General features: G+C 43.8%; 1 pseudogene; it reads left to right on the top strand.

Annotated features, from left to right (window-relative positions):
* The first annotated feature begins 19,127 nt into the window (after positions 1 to 19,127).
* LOC127450189 (uncharacterized) lies at positions 19,128 to 20,556 on the top strand (annotated as a pseudogene).
* Positions 20,557 to 21,843: the final 1,287 nt, after the last annotated feature.

The following is a 21,843-nucleotide window of genomic DNA, read 5'->3' as shown; positions in this document are numbered from 1 at the left end:
TGCCACAGTTGGGCGCTCAGGGCGGGAGACCGCCGCTTGAGCGCCAACCTGCCAAATGGAGTGGTGGACGGTGGTCGTGATGCCAGCCGTATGCACCGGATATGTGACCCAGGGAACAAGGAAACCACTCTTGCTGAGCTCTTGAGTACTGCAGCCACTTGGGCATGCAGCGCAATTAAATGCAAAAGGTAACAAAAAGATGAAGATCTGCTTACCAGCTCCAGAGCAGCGGGTTTCGTTGTCCCTGGGTCGCCCATCTCAAGAGAACTTTGAAGCCTTTCACGGGTTCTGGGCGGCCGCGAGATGGGTGGCATCTGCTTCCTGCGGTGGGCTCCACGCCGGGGCCAGGTCGAAGGGGCGGGCTGCGGCGGAGCTGGTGCAGTCACCACAGGGGGACGCCCTTGGCGATGAGTAGATGGGGTGCGGGATCTTGAGCCGCGCCGGGGCAGAATAGCTAGCTAGCATCCATCTACTGCTCTACCATCGAGAACTGCTGGGCAAAGTCCTCGACGGTGTCGCTGAATAGGTCCGCCTGGGAAAAGGGGGCAGCAAGTCTTGTCGGCCTCACCCATCTCGACCAGGTTGAGCCAAAGGTGGCGCTCCTGGACCACTAGTGTGGTCATCGTCCGCCCGAGAGACTGCGCCGTGACCTCCGTCGCTTGGAGAGCGAGGTCGGTCGCTGAGCGCAGTTCCTGCATCAATCCCAGGGTGGAACTACCCTCGTGCAGTTCCTTTAGCGCATTGGCGGACTTGCAGGAGAGCCATGGCGTGCAGGGCGGAGGCGGCTTGTCCAGCGGCACCGTAGGCCTTGGCCATCAGAGACGCCGTAAACCTACAGGCCTTGGACGGGGGCTTTGGGCACCCGCGCCAGGTGGCGGCGCTCTGCGGGCATAGGTGCACCGTGAGCGGCTTTATCCACTGGGGGATTGCCGAATAACCCTTGGCCGCCCCACCATCGAGGGTAGTGAGAGCGGGGAAGCTGAAAAGATCGGGCAGTAAAAAGTGCCTCCCGTGACCTTGTCAGCTCTTCGTGCACTTCCAGGAAGAAAGGAACGGGGCGGGGCATGGCTTTGAGCGGCGGCGCGAGCCCAGGATCCAATCACCGAGCCGCGAGGGTTCAGGGAAGAGCGGTGAAATCCACTCTAACCGACGCTCACGGCTTTTCGGGAAAGCATGTCGTCATCTCCGCATCAGCCTGTGACTGGGCGATCGACCCCGAAGGGAGGAGCCCAGCTGAGGCTTCCGACTGGACGAGCCCGCTCTCCGATGCTGCGCTCGAGAGCTCATCACTTTCGCGGGCTCCGAATAAGAGGTCGAACTCGCCGTGAGACGAGCCGGCGGACTCACCCGGAAGCCCGATCGGGCCAGATGAGCATGCTGGGGAATGGGAGGTCCGCGGGGGGATACCCGGTGGAGGCGGTCCCATTGGGGTCCCCAAATCGCCCCCAGTGCTAGCCGCGCTGGCCTCAAACCTGTGGGTAAAAGGACCGAGGCGGGAGCCTTTCTTACGAAGGCGTAAGAAAAGCATCGCCTTGACCAACTCATTCCCCAGCGTGAGCCACGGAGGGAAAACACAAGGGAAATTCCAAACAGAGCCGATATTAGCTCAAAGTAATTCCTTAACGTGATAAACCAAGTTGGACTGCAAAACTATCATGTGTAGATCCAACAGCTGACCATGCCGCCACCAAAAAATCGAGCAGAGATAGCAATGCGTGTCTCTGGTCTTGCCAGAACACCAACGTGGTCCACGAATGGGTGAAAGATAAAAGAAACGAGTTAAAATACTTCCCATTTCCTGACAGAATCCCAAAAGAATAATGGCACCGAGGAAGCACTCCGCGCACGGAATCGCCATCACTCCATTGGGGAATATTCTCTTTTTCCAGCCCCCTCGTTCTGCCAAAGCGAGCGCTTTTATGAAGCCCGTAATGTAGCTTCCTGGGGCGTCGCATAAGTGCCACCAGCTAATAAATTGGCATGATTGTACAAGAGCTTCAGACCATGGGACACTCAGGGAGTGTCCCAATGCGATTACACAGCTCACGTTCCTACGAAAGCACGTCAGGGAGTACCACAGGCGACAATGCATTGTCTCCGTGGATGCAAATACTGTAGATCAAATTTGGCTTGCCCAAATAGATCTCATATCATCAGAACTGTCTGAGGGCCTTGTCATGGAAATGCCTTGTTGATGAGAGAGGTCAACAGAGAATGGCCAGACTGATTAGAACTGACAAAGTCTACGGTAACTCAGATAACCTCACGGTACAATTGTGGTGAGAAGAATAGCATCTTAGAATGCTATTCTGAGATGCGGGTTGGCACTGTTTTGGTGGCACAAGGGGGACCTATACAACATTAGGCAGGTGGTTTTAATATTGTGGCTGATCAGTGTATATAAGCACTTCATTTAGCTCTAAATGATTTAAGTTATCACTGTAGAGAATATTTGAATATGTGAAAGCAAACATGGCCAGTTTGTTTCCTAATATCTAACCAGTGGTGGACAGAGTACTGATTTTTTTTTTTTTACTTAAGTAAAAGTACTGCTACTGAAGAAATAATTCACTTGAATACAAATAGAATTACTGAGAAATATTATGAATCAAGTAAAAGTAAATAAGTTGTTTGCCGAAAACCTATCCCTTGCGCACTTTTGGCCTCTAGTGGGTGAGGTTTTTCAGACAGATAAACAACAGCACAGCGCAGGGCAGGGAAGTACAGGACTTAGCACTGTGAGCGAGAGTTGTACCCGCTAGGACAGTTCCTTTTGAACAAGAGGGGCAAACGGTTACTGAATTTAACGCAGGAGTACAATACCGAACTGATGCAGTTTGATAGAAGCGGAGAGCCCGTCTGTATGCGCAATGGTGCGAGGAACCTAATGGCAGGAAAAAAGATAATGTTCGGTGAAAAGACAAAAGAAGATCGCAGTGTATGTAATTGTAACTATATCAGATATTATTAATAAAACACTGGAACTCGTTGCGTGGGCATATTTTTGTTAATTTCGGTGGCATTTTTGCCCTGAGTCCCCGTTCAATTCTGACACTATTGGCATTGTATCTTTCTAAGGTATTTAAAAGTTTGTTTTAGACATACAGTATAGTAGCAAGTAAACAAGATATCCCCACATATATGTCAAACTACATTGTGTTAATGTTTGACACAGTTGCAACATTGCCCACTGTGGCATGGGGGGGCGTGGTCATATGTCTGTCTGCGGGAGAGGGAGAGCTGTAAGGCTCATCACCTGGGTTGTGATGATATCTAACACCTGTCTCTAATTATAGTGATGGTGGAGGGAGACCTCAAAATGCATGCCAGAGTGTCGAGATGGCAAAGGGACTGGAAAAGCATGACAGCCACGAGAGAGAGTGTGTTTATTTTTTTTAAAGGTGCTTTCATCACAGAGTGAACTACATTTGTGTTAAAGACGGGTAACGGCCATTAAGTGTCAGCTAAATAGCCAGTAAAAGAGACTGGCCTGTGAACTGTTTGTCTCCTGACTCCTCCATTGCCAAGAACTTGACCTTGTCACAGTGGTGCCGAAAACCCGGCTTTGGAGGAGAACGCCGCTACAGAGTCCTCATCACTGGGCGAAGTTTTCAAGACCCTCGCCAGCATCCAACAAAACCAACATCAAGCCCTCATGGAGGTACACCTGGATCAGGAACAGCGTTTCCAAGTCCTGCTCCAGGCACAAACGGAGGACTGGCAGGTGTTCCGGAACCTGATCACCAGAGAGGAGGCTGGTGCTGCAACCCCCCCAGAGCCCTCCCCACCCGTGACCCTGATGAAAATGGGGCCGAATGACAACACGGTGGCCTTCCTCAATTTATTCGAAAAAATCGCCGAGGTATGGAAGTGGCCTCCCAACCAGTGGGCGGCCCGCTTATTGCCCTTACTCTCTGGGGAGGCGCAGCTAGCGGCAAAGAAACTTCCTGCCGCCAGCCTCATTAACTACCATCATCTGAAGAAAGTCATCCAGCAGCGGGTTGGTTGTGGCCCCAAGCAGTGTCATCAGCTCTTTAGATCCCTGAGCTTTGGGAAGCATGGCCGCCTGTTTGCTTTTGCCCAACAGCTCCGGGATGCTTGCCGGAAATGGTTGCTGGTGGAAGGAACCCGTGGCGCTGTGGATATCATCAATCTGGTGATACTGGAGCAGTTCAGCTCCCAGCTTCCTCAAGGAATATCCAAGTGGGTCCAGTGCCATCACCCGGCATCGCTGGAAGAGGCCGTTCAGCTGGCAGAGGACTACATGGAGTCGTTTCCAGGAGGCTACGAAGCAGGATCTTTTTTTCTCTCTTCTCTCTCTCCACACCCTGTGTCTCATTCTCAAACCTCTTATCCAATGCCCCGCCTTGCACCAAGCACTGATGGATAGAATAAACGGATGAGGGTGAGGTGTGCACATGGTGATATTCACAAGTATCCGATGGTTACCACTGAGATACGATTCAAGGGACAAAGGCAAAGTCGAGGCTGTGGTTAATTCCTGCCTCACCCATCCACTAATTCTGGGTACCAATTGGCTTGATTTTGAAAATGTATCGAGAGTAATGTGTGTGGATGGTTCCCGCAAAGTGGTGTAACGGTGTGTGACGTGCGGTGTGAAATGTCAGTTGGTGAATCCACCGGCCACCCCAAAAGCGCCATTGTGCCCTATGCCATTGATCGAGGTCCCCTTCAAGAGAACTGGCATGGACCTTGTCAGGCCATTAGAGCCGACTGCAAGTGGCCATCACTTTGTATTGTTCTAGTGGACTACGCAATGTGATATCCAGAAGCAGTGCCTCTACGCAACATATCAGCACGTAATGTTGCAGAGACACTCTTCCAAATGATCTCCCGAGTGGGGATTCCAAAGGAAATCCTCACTGACCAAGGCACAACATTCATGTCACGTGCATTACACAAACTGTACCAATTATTAGGCATTAAACAGATTTGAACCAGCGTTTATCACCCGCAAAATCGACAGGTTAGTCGAATGATTTAATAAGACCTTGAAAAACATGATTCGTAAGTTTGTACACAAAGACGCTAAAAATTGGGATAAGTGGCTCGAACCCTTGTTGTTTGCAGTATGAGAGGTCCCGCAAGCCTCCACAGGGTTTTCCCCATTTGAGCTAAGGTATGGGCATCGGCTGCGTGGTATGCTCGACGTCATATGGGAAGCTTGGGAGAAAGAAACTTTGAATAGTAAGAACCAAATTCAATACGTTCTTGACCTTAGAGCAAACCTCCACACTTTGGGGAAGGCAACACAGGAGAATTTGCTCCAAGTGCAAGAACGACAATGCCGACTGTATGACAGGAGCACTTGACTACGTGAATTTGCACAGGGAGATAAATTGCTTGTATTGCTGCCCACTTCGAGCTCCAAAATACTTGCCAAGTGGCAATCAAGTTGGAAATCTCAATTATGAGGTTAGGTGAATGAATAGGGGAGGGGCACATCAAATCTACCACCTTAACCTCCTCAAACCATGTAGGGGGGTGGTGCCTGTAGCCTTGGCGACGGTAGTGCAGGAGAGGGCGGAGCTCGGGCCGGAGGTTACTCCCAAACAAAATTAATTCACCCCGGTCCCTTGAGACCACCTCTCACCATCACAGCTTACAGACATTGCCCAGTTGCAAGCGGAATTCACGGTCGTGTTTTCACCCCTTCCCGGTCTCACAAACTTTGTGGACACCATATTGAGACCACCCCAGGGGTTGTGGTTCGTAGCCACCCCTATCATCTTCCTGAACACAAGAAAAGGTTGTTCAGGAAGAATTAGAGGCAATGCTTGAGATGGGTGTAATACAAGAGTCGCACAGCGATTGGGCCAGCCTGTTAGTTCTGGTATCAAAGAGCGATGGCTCGGTCCGTTTCTGTGTTGACTACTGGAAAGTGAACACGGTGTCCAAATTTGATGCTTATCCAATGCCATGAATTGACGAGTTACTCGATCGGTTGGGCATGGCTGAATTTTACTTGATGCTGGACTTAACAAAGGGTTATTGGCAGATCCCTTTAACTCCAATTTCCCAAGAAAAAATGGCTTTTTCCACACCATTCGGATTACACTAATTCGTGACTCTTCGGCTTGGTTTGTTTGGGGCCCCAGCCACGTTTCTGCGCCTCATGGGCAAGATCCTCAGACCGCATATGGCATTTGCCGCCGCATATCTAGATGATATTATCATTTATAGTAATGACTGGCGGCAGCATATGCAACATCTGAGGGCCTCAGTGAGCAGTCGAGTTGTGTGTTTTGTGTTTGGAGCACAAACGGTGAAACCTGGAATTGTGCGCACTTTCATGCTTCAGATATAGCATGAGTGACAATCATGTAAAACACAGCTGCGTGTCAGATGAGAAGCTTATATAATTAGAATGTAAGATGAATGTAAATTAAATTGTCTGCCCGAATTTTTGCTTGTAAAATTGTCAGTAGCCTACCTGAAAAACCTGTTTCTTCAATTCTCTCAGTCTCAACTGAAGCCATTTTCTTCCTCCTCCATTCTCCGACATAATGTGTACCACTTGATGTGAATAGAATGACATGCACATTTCTTGTCACGTGGTGGCGAATTTGCGTTACCACGATTACAGACTATAATCCAAATTTCTACTGGTTTATCATGTATACCAATATATCACCCACCCCTAATTGACACAAACCAGTCCATAGGGCGAACATGAGACAGGATTTGCTTCCAAGTATTAATTTTGAATAGAACCTTCACAAATGTCACTTTCAAGTGCCTTAAATCCAAAATGTAATGTAATCCGCCATTCTTTTTGCTGACTAGAAAGTTGCGGCTCACTATGTGAGCATTGTCCATCAATATCATCTCTATTGCATCTTTCGTGAGGAGATTTAATATATCTGAACGGAGAACTGGCATGTTTCAGTGGAGGAAACAACGCTGTTGAAATGAGGCGACTGCCTCACGAACTGTAACACATTATCTTGCTTGATCATCTTCAGCATGGAAATGCCCGGAAGATGCCGCTACATGTCCACGTAATGAGCTAGATGACACATGGGCCCTTCTGTGTCTATGGATGGCTGAGCACTGCTCGCCCTCTGAGAGCGGTCGAGTTGTGTGTTTTGTGTTGAATCATGAATTGTAAAAGAGCTCTTTATTGTGAATATGAGTATGGTGAATGCCACATATCGGAAGGCTCTTCGTGCAGCTCATGGGAAGAACAGCACTGGGCGGCTTTACACTGAGTCGCACTGGCTCGGGTAGAACTGATCATCTAGCCGACAAAGCTGAGAAGCACTGGGAGTTGGCCATTCCAGCTTGAGGTTCTCGACAGCCCGAGAGAGCACCTGAAACTGTTCGGTTTCAGAGACTGTAGCGTGGTGCTCGGAGAGAAGCACCGCAAGCTCATCCATTGACTGTGTCCAGGCCTTAACTCCTGACATCATATTGTCCTTATCCTTGGAGAAACTGCCAGATGTACTGGAGCCCTGCATCCCAAAATTGGGATGCAGATCATTACAGGTGTACTCCACAGGCAAAAATGCTAGAGGCAGGTAAGGAGACACGCAAGGCTTGCACTGGCGAAATCTCCTCCTCAGACACATCCAGCTCATCAGCCCACCCTCCCATGTCTCCCTCATGTCGTCCCTCAGGAGCCACAGAAGGAGCATGGAGTATGGTGGGAGGGGACCGGACTCGTCCCTCTGTAGTGAGAATCACACTGGCACCAATTGAAGTGAACTGGGCCTCACACCAGACACCAAAGTATTTGGTGATTTGTGATCACATGTCAATTAAGGTGTAGGTGTATGTGAGAGTATGAATATCAGACGGCCCTTCCCTCTATCCTTGGGGCACCAGCTAAGGAGTTTCACCTTAACAGTAAAAGAATGATCCAAATGGATCCATTCAGTAAATTTAAAATATTTAAATTGGTGGGAGTTGGTCATCTGAATAATCTGAAGGATTTGTTAGATTCAGCCTAACCCTTTAGAGCTCTTCCGTATCAACACTAGGAACACAGTTGTAATAAAATTAGTTTTATATACAAAAAGATAAACAAGAATAACTTAAAACTACAAAATTTTACTAATATGTTAAAGAATAATATAAATGAATAGGTAAATAATAAGTGCATAGGATTAAAAATGCAGTGGTTGAATTAGATGTAGCAAAAGCAAATGTAGTATCGGAGTATTCTGGCAGAAGGAAATTAAGAAGAATTAAAATAGAATTACACCAAGATGGCCTATGACACTGGAAATTCCTCTAAACATTAAGAAGCTAAGAAAATTCAGACTGGCACCACCGAGTCTGAGCTGATCTGCATCTGACTAAAGAAACTGTCGCAAAACAAGGGAGGTTGTCCAGGAAAACCTAACCTTTTACCCCGAAATTCCTCAACGTCATAATTAAAGACTTTGTCTGCTGACGCCCAACAGTCTACAAAAACTCCACTCAGAACAGTCTTTGTCCTTTGATATAACCAATTTGACACAATCACAAAACTAACTTTTCTTGGGCTTTAACAGTGCATTTAATGTATTATAAGCTATAATACTATCAAAAGACATTTGATCATTCGATGCATCATTCTACACTGTACAACACACAGTCTACTACTGATAGTAAAACTTTATCTTACACAACTGATTGTAGTCTGATGTAACCTTTAAAATATATGTAGTGATTTGTAATCACTTATAACTGACAAACTGATGATTATAATCTTTATTCTTGTCTTATTCAAGTCATATTAATAGAATGGTAACCATTCATGATAAAGCACATCATGTTTACTATCGCTGAGATTCTTTCAGAATTTCAGGAATGTTTGTTAATTAAGTTTTGATATATTCAGTTGTATCCGAGATATAAAAGGTCATGATTAAACATTGCCCTATTTTGAGCAGGAAACGGGAATCTTCACAGACAAAGACTCATTAATCACCTTTAGAAGGAGCGACAGGAAGATGATCACATGGTATCTGAAAAGATACTTCTCGCTGGATCAAGACACCTTTGGGGTGCGGCCAACCTCAACAGTACAGAGCCTCCCCACCTAGGATAAATGCTCCCTTCTTCTTCGGCTCTCTTCTGCTCTTTTTCATCTCTTCTCTTTCCTCGTGTCTCTTAGCACATCTGCCCAAGATCCGCACAATGTAGAGTCCAGGAAAGCTTGGAATGAAAAGTTCTGAAGAAGCCCTTCTCTTCTCTGCGCTACGACTCACCAACATGATGGGGAGTCGCGAGTCTCCCTTGCAGGAAGCCCCGCCTCATCTTTCCAATCCACAATCTTAACAGAGGTCCAAAACATTGACAGAACAAACAAAACTTTCTACAAAGAGCCAAAGAACCAAAGCAACACAAGGAAATGCAAGTACATCTCCAACATTTGCTGAAAGTGCATGTGTCTCTTTAATATAATTTGAGTAACCTGATTGCAAATTGAGTTAGACTAAATTAAATATCGATGGTTCTCCAGGCATTACATACAGACTCCATAAAGTTCAATTTCTCTGTACAGATCATTTCATTCACCTTCTGTTACAGCTCACTCACCAACCTGTTGTTTATGTTTGTCTATATGTGTTAGTTAGTTTGATGTTTTAGATTAGCAATAAAGTCTTGTTTGTATTCAAAGTTATTTTGATAAATAATCTTGTCAATTGATTTTTTAAAAGATCTGCACTCTGAAGCTCGAACCATATCTAAACATATTTTTGATATTATTTTCAATAGCCATGAGAATAATATTACTCTAAAGAGTTCACAGCTTTGTCATATCAACTCAGCATGGCCGAGTGCTTACATATACCGCAATTCTTTCAATGAGTGAATTAATCATAATTCCCTTAAAATAATTCCTTACATATTAATTGTGATAAGATACAATGAGCCTGTTGTATTACATTTTAAATGGTGGAGAATCTTTATTCAGATTTCTAATCTGATTATTTGTCATTTATACTTCTTATAATGGTGGTCGAACATGGCTAATTCCATTATACAATTTCCTACATATTATTGGTGAAGGTACGCGGGCACTTGAATCCATACCATGCACATTTATACTACCAAATTTCCCTACACAAAGTACAGTATGTCTGTTATCTTATGGAAAGACATATTGCTGTTTCTCTGTTAATTAATAAGGTGAAAATCTTATTTCTATTTAATCAAATAACTCAAAGATTATTTGCAAGTCATTTGATACACAGGTTTTGCAATCTAAAGAACATTAGAAAATCATAAACTGATAGTATACACCAGTGGTTCCCAACCCTGTTCCTGGAGGCCCCCCAACACTGCACATTTTGTATATCTACCTTTTCTGACACACCCAATTCAGGTCTTGGAGTCTCCACTAACGAGCTAAATTAGGTGTTTTTGATTAGGGAGATATCTAAAATGTGTAGTGTTGGGAGTCTCGAGGAACAGGGTTTGGAACCACAAGTATACACTAAAAGAGGTTTAGTAGAGATATTTATGTTCTCCTTGATCGGTTGATGAGTTCAGTGATGGTGACATCTTCCACTGAGCTCAGGGCCATGTTACAGTGGGGAAGGAGCTGGATTCCACTTCAACAGCCTTGGACACAAAGGAGTTGTATAATGTTGATCTTTTGGAAGCACAAAAAGAGGGTTTACAGCCCTTATGTCAGCGCAAGTTTCTTTATCTGGAACACGCAGATATACAGCACTTATGTCGGTGCAAGTTCTTTATCTGGAACACGCAGATGCATGGAACTTGAAGAGAAGATTTGCTTACCAGAGCTAAACCTTGTCACTGTTGTTATCTCCCTGGTATAGGGATTCCGAACTTGCCGTTGGTATAGTCTCTTGTAGTGAGACTTGGTACTTGGTCGATCTTCTACTCTCTCTCTCTCTCTCTCACTCTCTCTCTCTCTCTCTCTCTCTCTCTCTCTCTCTCTCTCTCTCTCTCTCTCTCTCTCTCTCTCTCCCTCTCTCTCTCTCTCTCTCTCTCTCTCTCTCTTTCCCTCTCCCTTTGAAGCGGAGACTTATCACAAAGGTGGTTTGTATTCCACTCAGGTCAGGGATTCAGAACGAAGGCAATTTGTTACAGTCTCCTTCAGAGACTCAGAATGAAGATTTCATATTCTGTTTTGTCTCCTTTGTCTCTCAAGAGTGTAGACCAGAACATTTAAAGATGTGTTGTATTCTGTTGGCGTCTCTCCCTCATGGAGTAAGACCAGAACAGAGAAGTGTTGTAGAAGTGTATCCTATTAATGTCTCTCTGGATGGGGACTCAGGACAGCTGTTGTAAGGATACTTTATACCTTCGCGATGAGGAGATTTCAGTTTGGAACCTTTCTGTTTCAGTGTTCTGATTGGGTGTTAAGATCAATGGTGGAACACAAAGTGTGGCCCATCCTTCCTCCAATGTGTTGAACATTTTAATATTTTAAAGTACATAGTTAGAACAGTGTCTTTAAACTTTTGTAAGGCTGGCACCAGGATGCCTACACCCAAAAGGTGCCATTTCCGGTAAAAGTCAAAGAAATCTGCGAGAATCAACGTCATAGAACTCTCTCACAAAAACTGAGATCTACACCTGAATATCACCACGTGTGATAAATTGCAAATCGCCTTTGCATTGTTTTACGAAGCAGAAATCTTCACCTGAATATCACCACAGTGTGATAAATTGCAAATCACCTTGCTGCACCCTCTTCTCTCTCCCCCTTCTCCCCTTCAACAGCTCTGGACCAACACAAAGACACAAGATTTATATGTAAAATATAACAAATACCATGAAAACAAAGAATGCAACTGTATGTGTTTGATATCATTTAAGAGGTCTCTGTGCGACTGGTATAATGGTCTCTTTCCCATGTTGATAAAACTAATGGTAACAAAGTTATAAGGTCTTTGCCAAATACTGCATAATTCTGATTCTGACAATTTAAATGATCTCCTGTATGTTAACAAGGCTAAACCTCAGGAAGTCAAGAACCTATTCACCCCCATATTCTCATTGTTCAAAGGATAATACCATTTGGTACACAATGTTTATTCTGTCTGGGTATTTAAGGAAAGTTGGCAAGAAGCTCGGGGAATCTGTAAGCAGATCTCCTATGCTGTACCGCTGCATGTAGTTTATATTTGTCGGGGTCTCTCTAGCCAGATGATCCACACAGTAAACATTGTGTGTAGTTTTTTCTCTACCAGGTAATTGCAATTTGTTTTTCTTATGTTTGGTAAATGTTTGAATGGAGTGCAACTTTAATTATATTATTATGCTTGGTTCATTGATAGCTTTGAATTTGATTTAATATTTTAATTGGATTGTTTGACTATATTACTATTACCTGGTAAATAAATTGTTATTATGATTAAATCTGAAGGACTGTTTTCTAGTATATTTCTTATTAACTACAAATCTGTGGTCAGAGTTGGCTTAACTAAGCTACTTCAGAAGTAACCCATTAGTTAAGTATGTAAAAAGCTAAACGGCAAACCGAGAATCTATAATAGAACTTAGCCAAGTAGAATTAAATGGGAATACTAAGGGTAGGACCAAGAATCTGTAAAACAGAACTTAATTGACTGGGGCTAAATGGTGAGTCGAGAATCTATATGAACGTAGCCAAATAAGACTAAATGGATAAAGCCAAGAACCTATAAGGACTTAGTCTAAAACTTACTAATATCTGAAACTGATGAGTTTTGTAGTTAAAGGACCTGTGTCCGGCCAGCACAGGACCCAAATAACATTGAAATAACAAATGCAGTCTAGAAGAGAGAATTTAAAAATAATAAGATACAAAACTTAAATTCAGAGCATAGATACATCAACAAGGTTTTTTCATAATTGGAGTCAGATGAAATAAAGAAAATAATTAATGATAAGATTAATAAAACATGGAACTCAAATCAAATAATCAAAGTATTATTTAATGTCACACACGATAAGACAGACACGCTGGAGACCTTCAGCCATGCCATTGGATACCGTCCTTGGACCAGTGGGTGACTTCCCCCTTACAAAGTTGTGACCCCGACGTGATGTTCCACTCCGAACCAATAGGTTGTACACCAGCGAGCGAGTGATGTCTTTTCAGTGCGACATTCAGTTCCATTCCACACAGGACAAGAGGTTTGAGCTTCTACTTCTCTGTCTCCAGCTGCTGTGGTAAGTCCATTCTTTTTGCCTTTTAGAAGTGTTGAGGGAAAGCACAGACGCACCCCATATAGACAAATTTTGTAGAACGGGTCGCTCTACCCATTGTTAGGCCGGAGACCATAGAAATCCGGCGGGGCAAAAGAATTAGAAGGAAAACATGGCTTTCCAGGGAAATTGTAGCAGCAGCGTAGACAAGGAGATTATGGAAACAGTGGCCATACAAGTAAAAGACCTCCTTGTTCACTTAACTGACAAAGGAGTAGACTTCAACTGGGACAGTAATCAAATGATATCCTGGTATTCTGCCGAGGGCTGAAAATTAGCATCTAAAAGCAAATACAAAAAGATTCCCATTGTTATGTTATAAATACTTCGTCGCAATGACCAATAAACCGTTGCCGAACTATAACGAACATTAAAGACATTGAAAGATCGCGATCGGAAGAACTAATAAACCTAAGAGCTCAGGTAACCGCGTTTGCATATGAGAAACAGGGTTGGCAAGACAAAGCGAGACAATGGCAACAAAGATTGATGAACTTGAAAAGAGACTCAAAACCAGCAAAAATTACATCTCTGCGCTCAAAAATTGCTGCGATAACACAGGATTTCCAGTGGCTGCAATTAAACAAGCAGCACTGGATGAACTCACATTTAATACAGAGACGCGAAACGAAAGTGATGATGATGATGAAGATGTTGCCACACTATAAAGTAGGCCATGGAGAGAAACTTGTAACCAAGCTCCGGTTCAAGAGCCGAATCAGAGGGGTCCAATAAATGTTCAAGAGCCGAATCAGAGAAGTCCAATAAAAACGAGAACAAAGGCTAATAAAACAACTAAAAAAATCTGTTAGGGTCGCTGTAATAAAAACAATGACAAGCACAGACGATGAAGTGACAATAATCAGCCGGCCACTAAACATAAAGAGGTGGTAGGAATAATGCCAAGGAAAGGTCCGTTTCAACCATACTGGGATTCACTGATGTTACAAGCTTCCATTTATAAACTGGAAGTGAGGGATATTTGGCAAATAGCTCTTCTCTGACTCAGGAAATTAAATCTGGGACCATTCTAAATAGGCTAGATGATGAAACAGACAAGGATATTTACGAACAACTGAAACAGACATTGTTAGAATTACGGGGGACAACACCCGCAGAGTGGGAGAAAATCATAGAAATAAGGCAGGCAAACAAAGAATCATTTGAGACATATGCCAAACGAATGTGGATCATGTTTAAAGAGCATTCAGGTCTAGAAGACGCAACCCGCAATGAAGAGGTTCTATTACAGCTCATAAAAAACAATGCATGCCAGCCAATCCAGCAAGCTCTGCTAAACGGTGTAGATCCAGCAGAAAACACATTTAGGTCATTACTTCAGTGGGGCTCAAAAATAGAGAGCAGATGGAAATCAAAATCTCGCTCAATCGCATCAAATCAATGGGTAGCAGAAGGAAAAGGCTCAATAAAAATATTGTTTTTATTGCAAAACTAATACCCATCTCACAAGGAACTGCCATAGAAAACATGATAAGCAAATTTATTCAAAACAAGACTCCAAATTGATTAAGGGTTTTGAGAAATTACTGACTGGAAATCAAGAACAAAACAGACCTGATGACAAACTACGTGCTGATTTGATCGCCGTATTAGAAAAACCTAATCACCAATAGGGGTGTGTGGCCTACATAGCTTTTGGGAGCATAATCATGAGCGGAAACCGGATAAAAATAAGAGCTAACCTAGGAGGCCGGTTAACTAATATTCTTATTGATACCGGCGCAACGTGCTCCTGTACAGATATCACACTACCCCTAACCAACAAAACAATTCAGATCAAAGGCATCGGTGATACGCTAATGATAGCAACAAAAACACAGCCAACTCGACTTGATTTAGGTGTGGTGGTACTAGAAGAGTCCTTTTGGTACCTACCAAATAACAGCGAAGGAATTGTACTGGGAATGGATATCATGAAAAAGAATTAAAAACAAACAAAATGGTAAAAATGTGTTTATCACACAATAAAGCCAGCATCATGTCCATCTCCACTACAGATCCAATTCAACAGCTAATTCAAAAACACAGCAGCATTTGGGCTAATCATGAACATGACTGTGGCCTCATTGACATTGTCATGTGCATCGAAGGGGAACCCCCTCCCCTGCAAAAACAATACTGCATCAAACCAGAGGCAGAAGCTGCCATTCATGAAATAGTGAAACAACTGGAAGTCAGGGGGGGTAGTTCGGCGGTGTAGTTCAACAACAAATTCTCTATGTCTTCCAGTACCAAAACCAAATGGTAAATGGTGTCTTTGTATTGATTATTAGCATCTCAACAAAGTATTGCCCAAGGCTACAGGCATAGTAGCAAACCTGTCAACTTTGCTTTCACAAATCTCAACAAAAGCGCTGTGGTTTACTGTCCTCGATATTAAGAATGGCTTTTGGTCCATCAAAGTGAGACGCGAAGATCAATGGAAATTAGCCTTTATGGTAAACCAGATTCAGTACACATGGGGAAGGATGCCGCAGGGTCTCCACAACAGCCCAGCCATTTTTCACAGAGCGGTGGAGGACACACTCAAACCGTTGTTAGATGCAGGCAATGTAATCCACTATGTTGATGACAGACTAATTTCAACAGAGGGGTCAATGGATGAACATTTACAACTTGTTGACGAGGTGTTATTGACACTTGTTAAAACCAGATTTAAACTAAACAAAGAGAAAGCTCAAATTGCGCAGAGAGAAGTGCAATATTTGGGCTACACAATAACAAAAAGCCATCGAGCGTTAACAGACGACAGTCGGAGATGCATAGCCGAACTACCCCGACCGCACACCTGAATGCATTTCCAAAAGTTCTCAGAACAGCGAACTATGTAAGAGACTTTATTCCTGATTTTTCAAACACCACTGCACTGCTGTACTCGCTCATTAAAGGGAAAACAAAGCATTCCGACATTCTAGAATGGACAGAAGAGCATGAACAAGCTTTTACAAGTTTAAAACAAAACTTGTGCGCTGCGCCCGCTCTGGGTTTGCCCAACCCATCAAAATCATTCCATATGCAAGTAGACGCTCATGAAAATATATTAAGCGGAGTGCTAGCTCAAGAGCATGGAGGGAAATTGCGTCCGATTGCCTATTACAGCTGAAATAAATCTCCTGTCGAACAGGGATTCGACACATGCATGCAGCATGTGCTGGCGGTTCATTGGATTTTAACCACAACAGAACCTCTTGTGGGTTTCCAACCTGTTGTTGTGCATACAGTGCACACACCAGTGCAAATGCTGCTGCAGGGCCGAATTAAAGGGGTATCATCACAACGATTAGCAAGATGGTTAGCAGACATACAAGCACACGATGTAACCACGGTTAACACTCGTATTTTACCACACATATTAGGGGACGTGGAGGGCCACCCACACACATGCCAAGCAAAACCAGAAACACAGGGTCCGTTCATGACCAAAAACTCCCGAACCAGACTCAAGTGTACATTGATGGCTCCCGGTACTGGCGAGACAGTCAGTTCCATACAGGGTGTGCAGTGCGGACTCCTAATCCTCTCAATTCAGATGCTGACCACTTGTTACTCAAATTACCCGCAAACCTGTCTGCACAAGAAGCAGAACTCATTGCGTTGCTTGAGGCTGTCAGGACACATCACGAATCGCTGTGTGTGTTTACTGATAGCAGATATGCATTTGGTGTAGTGCATGATTTTATGGCTCAGTGGCAATTACACAAGTTTCTAACATCCGCCGGGACACCGATAAAACATTTGAATATAATCATCTCGATTTGGCAAGCGATCAGAACACATGATTCCCCGATCTCAAAAAAGCACTCTAAAGTGCGTGTACACATTAACAAAAACCCAGACGAACATGAACAAAATAACAACATTGTTGACAAGCTAGCAAAATTAGCAGCTATAAAAGGGGATGAATGGCAGCCCGATATGCTAATTGCACCTGCTGTGAGTGCGGTTCAGGCTACTCCCATCGACTTAAAACAGTGTCAACAGGAACTGTGGATCTCTGATGGAGAGCTTGCACCGCAATTAAAGCAGGATCAATTAATCAATGTCACAGAGGGCATGATTTTAAGAGATGGGAAATACGTTGTCCCAGAGGCCCTCCAGAAACCAGTGATAAAACTATACCACGATTATGCACACGTTTCAGCACCTAAAACACAACAGCTGATACAACAGAATTTCTGGTGGCCGAGAATGGCATCAGACACTGAAAGATGGTGCAATACATGCATCGTACGTGCCACCATCAACCAAGGTAGACCTGGTCAACTAAACTCTGCAGACCAGACCCACCAAAAGGACCTTGGGAATTATTACAGCTAGATTTTATTGGTCCACTACCCAGTGCCAAAGGGGGGTATCGCTATTGCATAGTGATAATTGACAAATTCTCTAAATGGGTTGAAGCAATTCCCACTCGCAATAACAGTGCAAACACAGTGGCACGAGTGATAGCGAACCATATCCTCCCACTCTGGGGGGCGCCAATACAGATTGAATCAGATCAAGGAACACACTTCACTGGACAGATAATGAAACACATATACAAAATGCTGAACATCAAGCAAAAATGTCATGTTCCATACAGGCCACAAAGCTCTGGAATGGTTGAGCGTGTGAATCGCACCATCAAAGAGAACATATCGAAACAGATCACGCAGCATAATAACAGGTGGACTGACATGTTGCCTACAGTTCTGACAGTCTTGCGAGCAACCCCGTCCATAGCCACGGGCATCAGCTCATTTGAGCTGATGCCTGGACGAGTCATGAAGCTCCCCATAGACCCAGAAATCACCCCAGCAGACCTGGGGCCCCTTGTGCTCGCATCTCAGCAGACTGTGTTGAAACAATTACAAGAAAGGCTGAAAGTGTTACATACACAAGCCACCTTGAAACAGCAACAGTCAGACCTAATTAATGATGCACAGTTCAATCCAACCTCTGAAGTGAAATTTACTGAAGGTGATATGATAATGGTGCGTGTCTTTGTGAAGCAAGGCGCATTCACACCCAGGTGGCATGGACCATATGAAATCAAAGCTGTATGCAACAGCTGTGTGGCCACAACCGTAAAAGGGAAACTAAGATGGTACCACATGTCTCAATGTAAATTGTTCAAAGGGCCACAAAAAGACTAACTGTGTTCTCTTTCTCTGTCTCAGGACCACCACAGCGATTCCATGGAGACCGGACACAAGACAGGTGTCCGGGCCCACCTGCATCAAGCTGGGCCAAAGGGTATCGCTCATGCACACATTGAAATGTGGGAGATGGGTGTGGAAATACTCAAAGGGGCCTCTCACACCTCAAATTACCATTACACCAAGAGAAATAGTTACATGGCCTCCCGGTGTAACACCGGAATCAAATTGTGCAACACAAATCTGTTGTAAATTAGGTTCCACCCATCTTCCGACCATGAACATCTCAACACACACTCCAGCGTGGCCATCCCAACACAACATCACTACCTGGTATCAACTAAAAAATATCCAGGGGCTACAGAAGGTGGGTTGCGCACCCTATATGTAAAGAACAATGACGGCATAGACCCAAAAATATGTTATTTTGTCAACAATTTGGAACCTGCTACATATAGGTGCACCCACACAGAAACAATAAACACCACACACATTAGCTACACAGAATACCAATTCAACTTAACACTATACAAACCCTTTGACCTCAAACCAAAAGCCTTCATTTGGACTAGCCGAAAAGAAGGAACTTATCGTGTGGGAAAATGCAAACATAGCATTGACAATTTCACTGACCCACACAACTGCTCATGGACTGTTAATCATTGTTTCAATTTAACCACCTGTGGGTATAGCAAGCCAAAACAATACCTGAAGCTTTACCCTATTCCTCCTGGTGGACTTATTAAGGGAAATGTTAACAAAACTCTACTGCATGATGTCAATTTGGTTATGACTCATGTAACATACAGCATTTCAAAAATATTATCTGCTTATGTAAAACATTGCAATGATGATTAAAAAAAAAACGTATGCATGGCTATAGACACGAATCGATGATTTAATCTCTGATTACAAAGGCAGACTTGCCGTCCAAATACCACCTGTATGTACTAAACGGGACCTGCTTGGAAATATAGCAGGCCTCTTTGGCTCAGTAAATTCAATAGCCAACACATACAAGATAAACAGTCAATCACAATTTTCAACGTGGTTGGCTAACCAAGTAGCCACCGGTTTCCAGCACATCACAAATAGTAATGAAAATATCATAAAAGCGGTCAGATCCGAGGCGCAGGCGCTTCTACTGATCAGTCACGCATTGTTCAATCAGACCCGTACCATCGAACGTGAAGTAGCCTGCAGATCATATGCACAAGATTTATTTACTGCTGCAAGACAATAAATTTTAGATCTATGCCTGTACAAGACACCTAGGCATGTTCTAAATGATCTTATGGAAATTTTAGACCTGTGCAGGTGGCTTGCATCAGAAAAAATGGAAGGCATTAATTATTCTGAATTATTATCCACTGTAATTACGTATATTGGTGCTGAATGTTCTGGTTGCCTTGGATTCCTCCCCACCTTTCCTTTAATCCATCCAGATCAAGTTTTTTCCAAATTCCACTACTGTACACCCTATTGGCATGGTAGTGAAAGATCAGATAGTCAAATGGGATCACCTTACTGGTTACATGATGATGAAGGGCACTGAGTCCTTGTTTACCAGTCACACATGTTGTCATGAAATGCATAACTATGTTATTTGCACATGTAACACATTACAACCTTTTTCTTCCAATGACACTAAGCTTATAAACGTTCAGTCATTACACAGTCATTCTGACACAATCCAGGTGTCCCATACTCAGTGGTGTGTCATCAGTGAGATGAGTTCCTTCTTGTCTGGAGGACTGACCTGTCCTGTCAATCACTCCTTTTGCCTGGAGGTAACAGAGGACTTTTCTATGGGTCAGATCAACATCCTAGGGAGGATACCTCTGGATACTGAAGTTTCCCCATGGTGGGATGACACATTCTACAAGCACACGCACAGGCTGTGGTAGACACAATGGACTTGGCACAAAGAATGATCCTGCAGATGGAATACCACCTCAACCAGGCACAGATAGAAACAAATCTGGCCAAAAAGACTGCACAGATCCTCACCAGTTCCTCTACACGCTCAGCACTGTATGCTTACACATGGTGGGACTGGGTATTACGGGGATGTGCAATTGGCAGCGCCTTCATTTTCACCTTCACACTGTTCCAGTGTTGCTATTTCAGATGCCTCATCAGATCCTTATGAACATCAACCAATGCGGCACTGGCCCTCAGCCCACTGCATCTGCACACGCTTCAACGACTAAGATAAAAACATTTTTGAGTAAGATCCAGCAGACATTTTACAATGACCCCACCTAGACATTTCTGGAAATGTCGTCTGGGGGCCAAGTGGAGGAGCTGTAAGGTTGGCACCAGGATGTCTACACCCAAAAGGCACCATTTCCGGTAAAAGTCAAAGAACTCTGCGGAAAAAAGCTGAAATCTACACCTGAATATCACCACAGTGTGATAAATTGCAAATCACCTTGCTGCACCCTCTTCTCTCTCCCCCTTCTCCCCTTCAACAGCTCTGGACCAAAGACACAAGATTTATATGTAAAATGTAACAAATACCATGAAAACAAAGAATGCAACTGTATGTGTTTGATATCATTTAAGAGGTCTCTGTGCGACTGGTATAGTGGTCTCTTTCCCATGTTGATAAAACTAATGGTAACAAAGTTATAAGGTCTTTGCCAAATACTGCATAATTCTGGAGGTCTATCCCCCTCCTTGACCTGCAATTTAAATGATCTCCTGTATGTTAACAAGGTTAAACCCCAGGAAGTCAAGAACCCATTCACCCCCGAAGTCTCATTGTTCAAAGGATAATACCATTTGGTACACAATGTTTATTCTGTCTGGGTATTTAAGGAAAGTTGGCAAGAAGCTCGGGGAATCTGTAAGCAGATCTCCCATGCTGTACCGCTGCATGCAGTTTATATTTGTCAGGGTCTCTGTAGCCAGATGATCCACACAGTAAACTTTGTGTGTAGTTTTTTCTCTACCAGGTAATTGCAATTTGTTTTTCTTATGTTTGGTAAATGTTTGAATGGAGTGCAACTTTAATTATATTATTATGCTTGGTTCATTGATAGCTTTGAATTTGATTTAATATTTTAATTGGATTGTTTGACTATATTACTATTACCTGATAAATAAATTGTTATTATGATTAATTCTGAAGGACTGTTTTCTAGTATATTTCTTATTAACTACAAATCTATGGTCAGGGTTGGCTTAATGTCCTGGTTACTTACATAACCTCCATTCCCTGATGGAGGGAAAGAGCCCATCGATGTTGTGTCGATGTAGTAACACTTGGGGTCACTCTTGGGAGCCCGAAACACCTCTGGTCTTTGACAAAAGGCCAGTGAAAACTGGCAAGTGGTATTTGCACTCACCCGGACATACGGGTATAAAAGGAGCTGGTATGCAACCACTCATTCAGGTTTTGTGCTGAGGAGCCGAGACAAGGTCCTGGCCATTTCAACGGGTAGTTCAGTGTTGTGGCAGGAGGGACACAACGTCTCGTTCCCTCCATCAGGGAACAGAG

Source organism: Myxocyprinus asiaticus, chromosome 13 (genome assembly GCF_019703515.2).
Source record: "Myxocyprinus asiaticus isolate MX2 ecotype Aquarium Trade chromosome 13, UBuf_Myxa_2, whole genome shotgun sequence".
In the NCBI taxonomy this organism is placed as follows: Eukaryota; Metazoa; Chordata; class Actinopteri; order Cypriniformes; family Catostomidae; genus Myxocyprinus; species Myxocyprinus asiaticus.
Note: the sequence above shows the minus strand (reverse complement) of the source record. Positions and strands in the feature narration are given on the sequence as shown.